The sequence below is a fragment of the Apium graveolens genome, unplaced genomic scaffold, assembly GCF_009905375.1.
Source record: "Apium graveolens cultivar Ventura unplaced genomic scaffold, ASM990537v1 ctg7050, whole genome shotgun sequence".
Lineage (NCBI taxonomy): Eukaryota > Viridiplantae > Streptophyta > Magnoliopsida > Apiales > Apiaceae > Apium > Apium graveolens.
The window spans coordinates 14,098-22,206 of NW_027419999.1; the positions used below are offsets into that span (position 1 = coordinate 14,098).

The 8,109-nt window shown below is 43.2% G+C and overlaps 1 non-coding gene across 1 annotated transcript; it reads left to right on the forward strand.

Annotated features, from left to right (window-relative positions):
• Positions 1 to 7,527: 7,527 nt before the first annotated feature.
• LOC141703743 (small nucleolar RNA R71) lies at positions 7,528 to 7,634 on the forward strand. The gene has a single exon (XR_012567663.1). It is a non-coding gene; the product is annotated as a small nucleolar RNA R71 (small nucleolar RNA).
• Positions 7,635 to 8,109: the final 475 nt, after the last annotated feature.

Sequence of the window (8,109 nt, forward strand, 5' to 3'; positions counted from 1 at the left end):
CCGACTTAGAGAGAAGATGCCTTCAATTTTGTCCGGGTTTGTGATCATTGCCAGCGATTCGCCAACTATTCTAACGCCCCGGCATCCACCATTACCTCATTGGCGAGTCCCTGGCCTTTTGCCATCTGGGGAATTGATCTCATTGGAGAGTTGCCCAAAGCAAAGGGGGGTGTGAAATACGCCGTGGTGGTTGTGGACTACTTTACCAAATGGGTAGAGGCTATGCCACTAGCCACGATCACGGCAAAGAAGATAAGGGATTTCGTGTTCAATTCCATAGTATGCAGGTTCAGTATCCCCTACAAACTCATCTCAGACAATGGGAAGTAGTTTGATAGTAAAGAGTTAAGGAAGCTTTGTGAGGACTTGAAAATTAAAAAGGACTTCGCCGCGGTTTATGATCCGCAGAGTAATGGTCAGACGGAAGCCATAAACAAAATCATAAAACATACCTTGAAGGCAAAGTTAGAAGAGAAAAAAGGAGATTGGCCAGAGGAGATGCCCATGGTCCTTTGGTCTTACAATACGACCTCTAGATCGACCACAGGAGAAACCCCCTTTCTGCTAACTTATGGGTATGAGGCCATGGTTCCCGTAGAGGTAGGAGCTGGATCCCTCCGGAAAGACGTGTTTGTTGAGGAAGATGCAGAAGTTAACCAGAGGCTTCACTTAGATCTGTTAGACGAAGCCCGAACGAACTCTCAATTAAAGCTTGCTGCGTATCAGCAGAGAATCACAAGGTATTTCAATAAAAAGGTCAAATCCGTACCGTTCAAGGTTGGAGATCTTGTGTTGCGAAAGGTTATGCCTAACACTAAGATAGCTCAACACGGGGTGCTTGGAGCTAATTGGGAAGGACCGTACAAGGTTAAAGCTATACTCTGGAAGAGAACCTATCACTTAGAAGATCTGGATGGTAAACTTATTCCTCAAGCATGGAATGCGGAACATTTACGGAAGTATTATCAATAGGGTGTGGCTGTGTCCCCCTTATTTTCTTATTTGATTCTTATGTAATAGGCTAGTAGCAAATAAATTCCTCCTAGCCTAGGAGGTAGACATGTGACTGCGAACCTTGGAACTAGCAGAAGGAAGAAATTTTTTCAAATAATTTCTCCATAGAGCATAGTAGCCATGGGACTGGTGTAATTTATACACTAGAGCGCATTATCAATAAAAGGGAAAAGTTACTTCAAATTGCTTTATTTGCTTGACATGAAACTTTTCATTTGAAAAACATCAGAGGCGTGCCCTATGTTGAGGCGCACCCTATCTAATAACTTCTGCTTCATAATCAAGATAAACATAGTATACAAGGATGAAAGGAATAAATGTACATGGCCAACAAAATAAGCTAAGGCAAAAGCTCCCCAAATTAAGGCGCGCCCTTGGACTGATAAGTAAGTAAAATATCGCAAAGGCATTACTGATAAGAAAAGTACGTGTTATTTGCAACTTCGAGAAATATGGTGCGCCCTCATATCTAAATGCTATGATAAAAGGGACGTTAGATCTTAATGATACGATAACAACTTCGAGATCACGTAAAAAGAAAACACCCACAAATTTGCTAAATAAATAAGTTCTGATATCAAAGGGCGCGCCTTGTGGAAACATAAGTCATAATGAACTGACAAGATTTATGGTGATATGAGGGCGCGCCATCGTGAAAATATGAGTCATGTTTTAATAAGTAACCAAGAGAAGGTCAGAGTGCCTTAACAAATTTTTATGCATACTGAGAATGATAAAATCATATTAAGTCATACGAAATGTCATGATGCAAAGTAAAAGAGTAGCAGAAAAATAAGTCGTACAACTTTGCACAGCATCAAAAGAGGGCTGGCTCCTCAGAAGTATTTAAAACTTAAGTACAAATAAAGGAAAGACATAAATCAAGGCGCGCCTTGAGACTGGTCTGTTAGAGGAATGGTTTGAAGAGGAACAGTGGGATCAGCTTCAGGCGCATCCTTGGGGATTTCCTCTTGAGGCGCGCCCTCACCTTCTTCCTCCTCCAACCCAAGTTCTATCCTCCTTGCCTTGATTTCAACAACATGCTCCTTCTTAAATTCCACCATCTCAGCAACGGTTTCTTCCCCAAATTTCTCAAAAGTATAATCAGGGTCATTGGCCACAAAACCAACCCTGTAGAAGTGGAAACATTTGGAAAATGCTTCATCAGTCATTTCCCTCTTCTCATCAGGCCAGCCTAGTTTCTGCTGCTCCTTCAGATACTCAATCCTCAAGTTGGCTACACCAAGCTCAGTGTGGAGAGAGGTAGCCTTTTTGTTGGCAATCTCTAGCTGAGAAGTGAGATTGGCCACATCATCCTTGAGAAAGGAGATTTCAGAGTCCTTGGCCTTGATATCCTTAGCATGCAAAAAGTCCTTGTCCTTGAGGGTGTTTCTTAGAATGTTGTTGTCACCCTGCAGTCTCTCTAGGCACGCCCCCTCTTCAAGTAGCTTGTCCACCACTCGGGTGGAGTGGATGAACAATTGGCAAGATGCCTTTATAGAAGTACGAGCAGCATCTCCCAAATCCATGGCTTGCCACTATTCCACTTCTTCATCTGAAACGTGAAGGGAACCCATGGGGCCAAGAGCGTTCAAGGCAGCAGAAGAGCCTGAAGGCGCACCCTCTGCTCTATGCCTCTTAGGCGCGCCTTGTTTATCTATAAGATCGATCACGGGCCTTTTCAAGATAGGAGTGATTTGAGATGCCTGTGCTGCAGGAGCATCTTTCTTCGGCTTAGGCTTGGATTTGTCACCAGGGCGCCCCCAAAAGACTTGGGAATTCTTGGAGGAGCCATTTCTGCATAAAATATAGAACATGTTAATTGAATGTGACAGTTAAGTGTGTTGAACAGAGAAATAAATAAAAGCAATTGATAAAGATAACATTGATAAACATATATAAAATGCTACGCCTAGAGTGAAAGGGCGCACCCTGAGAGGCGGAAAGATTAACCACATGAACAAGAATTTATATCCAGTATGCTAATACAAAAGCTAACAAAAAAGAAGTTAGGACGCGCCAATTGTAGGAGGGCGCGCCTTTAGACTCTACAATTGTTAAACCTGAAGGATCTTGGCCTTGAAAAGAGCTGTCATATGCTTCTTCTTCTTCTTCTTCAGTCTCTTCCTCACTATCTAGGTCGATTATACGGGAAACAGGGGCGCCTTTCCTAAACTTTACATATTTACACTTTGTCCCTACTTGGTCAGAAAGGATTCCGACTCGCATCAGGTTAGTCCAGGTGACTAAGGTCTTTAGGTTCCACCTGTCAGCAGCCACTCTGAGAAGGGCTTCAGCTCATTTTTTGGGCTCGCCCTTAAGTGGTTTGGCCACTGGTCTGTCTAAAAAAAAGTATAAAGGTGTGAAAAGGAGCAAATAACATAGAAATAATGCAAGGAAAGAAAGAAAGGGCGCGCCCTTACTTGGTGACTTGTTAAATCTTATCCTTATTCTGGGAACGTCATACAAATAAAAGAAGTTTTCCTTCCAGCCTTTTTCATGGCTAAGCTTGCCAAAGGAGAAACCCTTCTTGTTATGTTTCTTGTATACAACCAAGTAGTAGTACCCATGGTCAGACTTTCTCAAGTTAAAGAAATAGGCAACTTCAACCATGGAAGGTTGAGGGAAGCCCAGGTCTGTATAGAGAATAAACAGGGCCAGAATAAACTTGTAGTGGTTGGGAGAAAGTTGGAGTGGAGCCACGTCGTAAAGTTCTATCACTTCCCTAAGATAGGCGTGTGAGGGCGCGCCTATACCCAAAGATACCAGTTTTGGGCTGTTACCATTCTAGGAATTTTAAAGTTCCTTCCATTGTTGAAGATATGGGGCCGCATCATGCTCAAAGGGTGCGCCCATATGCCTTCCATATCATAAAACTCCATGAGCCATCCTAGTTTCTCATCTGAACAAGCTGAGGACAGGCCCACACAGAAAAGCTTCCCAAGTTCCTTCCCGAAATGTTTCTTCACAGCTTCATTGCATGGTTCAAATTCATCCCAATCAAAGTCTAATTCACTGTCAGAACCTTCCCAGTGTTGGAAGGGGATTGGAGAAGTTCAGGGGAGGTGGAAAACTGGAAGGAGTCCTCATCAAAGAAATTTTCTTTATCACGGAGAGGTGACACACTTACTTCAGGCGCACCCTCAGAAACAAAAGAAGTAGGCGCGCCCTGTGTTTGTTGAGGAGATGGGCTTGGGGAAACAGCCCTGTAGGATACTTTAGAAGGTCCTGCACCTACGTTGACACCCCTCTCAACACCCCTATACCTATCGGCATTCAAACTCTCGAACTAGTCATCGTCATCCAGTTCTGTCCTATCTGGGGCTGGGGATCTGTCCTTTTGGACCAGCTTCTGCTTCCCGTGTCTACGAGATAAAGGAATGTTGTCCGTAGAAGAACTGTCTGAGGAGTCTGCCATCAAGATACCCTTTTTGGAATCTTGAAGAAGGCGCGCCACCCGGTTCAGAAATTCAGGAGTATGGTGAGCATTTGGGGGCTGAGGATCGAAGTAAATGTTTGGAGACGAATAGATCCCCAAATTTGTGAGGAAATGCTTGAAAGGGTGAAAAGGAGAGGACGCGCCCTCGTCTTCCAGCTGTCAAGAAAACCAAAAGAAATTTTGAGGGCACGCCCGATACGAAAGAACGAGATACGAAAGTATAAAGGAAACAGGAAAGATAGGGAGAGGTGTAAGAGAAGAATATTTCCTATGATCTATGTCAACTCCCTTCTAAGACAAGCCTTCTCATGAGAAGGCGCACCATAAAGAAAATCCTAGTCTATTCATAAGGATATGTTTTATTACAAACAGGTGCGCCCTATTATGGTCATGTACAGATTATAAGAGGCTAAAGATAAGGCGCGTCCTAAGTTGCTGGCAGATTTTAAAGGCACAGATGGTCATGTGTAGATCGTAGGTAATGGTTTTTAAGGCATAAGGGCACTAACGATTGAAATTCTCAAAAACACCAATTTAAAAGTTAAACCCAAAGATTTTGGATCTAAATCAGTAAAAATTCGAAATTACACATATATATACACAGACACATACACCATTTTATGTATATTTTCAAGAACAGTTAAGGGAGTTGAAGAGATAAAGTAGCATGCAATGTGATTTATGTGATGAAATTCAGAAAAGAAAGAAGTTTTACATACCTTTTCAAATGAAGAAGAGAATGATCGGAAAAAGTTGGGGAAATGGTGGCCGAGAGAGAGAATTCTGAGCAGAAGGGTAGTGCCGCCGGTGGTGGTGCTCTGAAAAGGAAAGGGGGTAAAGTAAGAGAGAGGGTAAGAGTGAAAAGTAAAAAAAAGGATATGATTGGTATTTATAGTTGAAAAAATGACAGCTGTTAAAATAAATCACGTCAATCATGTCAGGCACGATTTTCGAATAAATAGGGGAACCGTTTAAAAATAATTCAAATTTTTGGACGCGCCCTCTTGAAGGCGCGCCTCGTATAAATTATCTCAGTAACTAGAAGTCCTGGATGCAAAATTTGGAACTTTAAGAAAGCACGCTCTATTGAAGGCGCGCCTAGTAAGATAATATTGGAGAGTTTATTTATACAGATTTTGATAAGGATGAAGAAAAAATTCCAATCCCATTTTCAATGACATATGGAATTTGGGGGGTAGTTGTCCCAAAAATTGGTATAAACAATATTCAGATTGAGATTGATAAAATAGGCAAAATCGAAGGAGAAACGCCTAAAATCTAGGAAAAGATAAGATTGACTTTCCATAAAAAGAAGGCGCGCCCTAAGAACGCGCCCCATTGATTGAATAGCTGATTGACAGTTGTGGTTAACATGCCTTAAAGGCGCGCCCTCAAACATAATGGGGAGGCGCGTCCAATTATTGAAGAGGGGGTGAGGAATTCCTTGATTGGATTCTGTTCCATGGTGAGACTTAGGGCGCGCCCTGAGTGAGGAAGGCTCCTTGGACGGATTACTCGGACATGATTACTTTCACAGACTCATGCCTTGGCTTTACTGGACAGAGTTGGGGCAAGCCCTAATGGTGAGTAATTTAAGGCGCACCCTATGATGTAGAATGACAAAGGAAGAGATCAAGGGCTGATGACACAGGGCGGCGCCAACATGCAGGAATGTTTGGGCGCGCCCTTAACTTCCACTTGGCACATAATACAACTTTGACATGCTACTTGGACGAACTTTTTGGAAGATTCAAGGAAGATGGAGATTATTATTACTAACCTATTTGATGCTGGTACTCTATTGAAGAACTCCTTCCTGTAGCATATCTACGGGAAAGGCGGTGTCCGTGGTCAGAGACCTCCAGGGGTATGCCTGGACTGAAGGCCTCCTCCTGTAGTCAATGGGTGTCCTCATTGGGGATGTGGGGTGAAATCTGGTGTGTGCTTTGGGAGCTCTGTTTTTGTAGTCAACGGGTGTCTTTGTTGGGAGACTTTGGAGTATCCTGCACTTTGCACCCAAAAGCTTGGGATCACTTGTTCTGCAATCTGGTAGGGGCTCCTTATCGGGGGACAAGAATGCGTCCAACATTTGGGGTGAATCACGGCTATACCTACGTCCGTGGACTAGAGAAACAGCTGGTAGCGGAGGGTTATCATTGGCCAGGGAGATGCCTAATCCGTGAAGTCTCGAAGCCACGGATGAGCCTTGGGCCTTTGTGGTTGGGCCTCATCGGCGAACATTCCTAAAGCTAGTAGAAGACGGTTTCCAGTGGGTTTTCTACTGGGCCTTGGGATAAGAAATCTAAGCCCATTAGGTTTCTTTTTCCCCAAGAACTACGTGGACTTGATCCCCTATAAATAGGGGTATGTAGGCAAATTGTAAAGGGTCAGAAGCGAGAGCGCAAAGGAGCCACCACTAACCCTAAGCAATCTCAGCCCCCAATAATCACCACCACCAAGCACTGTTCATCTTTTCCGACGAATACTGTTCATCTTTTCCGACGAATACTGTTCATCGGATCCGCCGGTTACTGTTCACATTTCCGACGAAGAACCGCCATCACAGATCTTGTTTCCGCATTCTGATTGTTGCTCCAATTGAAGTTAACACACCGCATTCTGATTGTTGCTCCAATTGAAGTTAGGATGATTGCGGTTGTTTGGATGATAAGTGGCTGGAACTGGTTGCTGCGACCTCTGAAAGTTGCTCACAAATTGAGCTGATTCACTAGAAATAACACAATACTCAGTTTCATGTGCACCTGCACAAAGCTCACAAAGACTTGTGATCTGATTAACTCCATTAAATTGCCAAAGAATCCATCTTCATCGTTAAAGCCTTAAGCTGAGCAGCTATAGCAGTAGCTGCATCCACCTTCAGAATTCCTGCAACCTTTCCTTGAGGTGGTCTCTAAGAAGGGTTCTGGTACTCATTAGCAGCCATCAGTTTAATTAACTCATAAGCTTCATCGTAACTCTTAGCCCATAACGCTCCACCTGATGCTGCATCGAGCATGGGTCTAGAATGTACTCCTAAACCATTATAAAAGTAATTGATAATCATCCAGTCAGGCATCCCATGATGAGGACACTTCCTAAGCATCTCCTTATAACACTCTCAAGCTTCACATAAAGGCTCTCCCGATTGCTGCGCAAATTGAGTAAGAGCGTTCTTGATTGCAGCTGTCTTTGCCATAGGGAAGAATTTAGTAAGAAACTTTTGAGCATGATCTTCCCAAGTAGTAATAGAGCCTGGTGGTAGAGAATGCAACCAACACTTAGCTTTATCCCTCAGAGAGAATGGGAAAAGCCTCAACTTAACAACATCTTCAGAAACATTGTTGAATTTGAAAGTGTCGCAGATCTCGATGAAATCTCTAATGTGCATGTTGGGATCTTCCGTTGGAGAACCCTAAACTGGACTGAATTCTGCACCATCTGAATCGTGCTAGCCTTGATTTCAAAAGTATTAGCCGTGATGGCTGGTCTGACAATGCTAGACTGAATGTCATTGATCTTCGGTTGAGAGTAATTCATCAAAGCTTTCAGATTTGTTGCTTGATCTCCTATTAAAATAATCGCTTCTTCTTCCACTTTCTCAACTTCTGCAAGAACTTCTTCCTCCGCTTTATCCAGTGTTCTCTTGCGAGATCGAG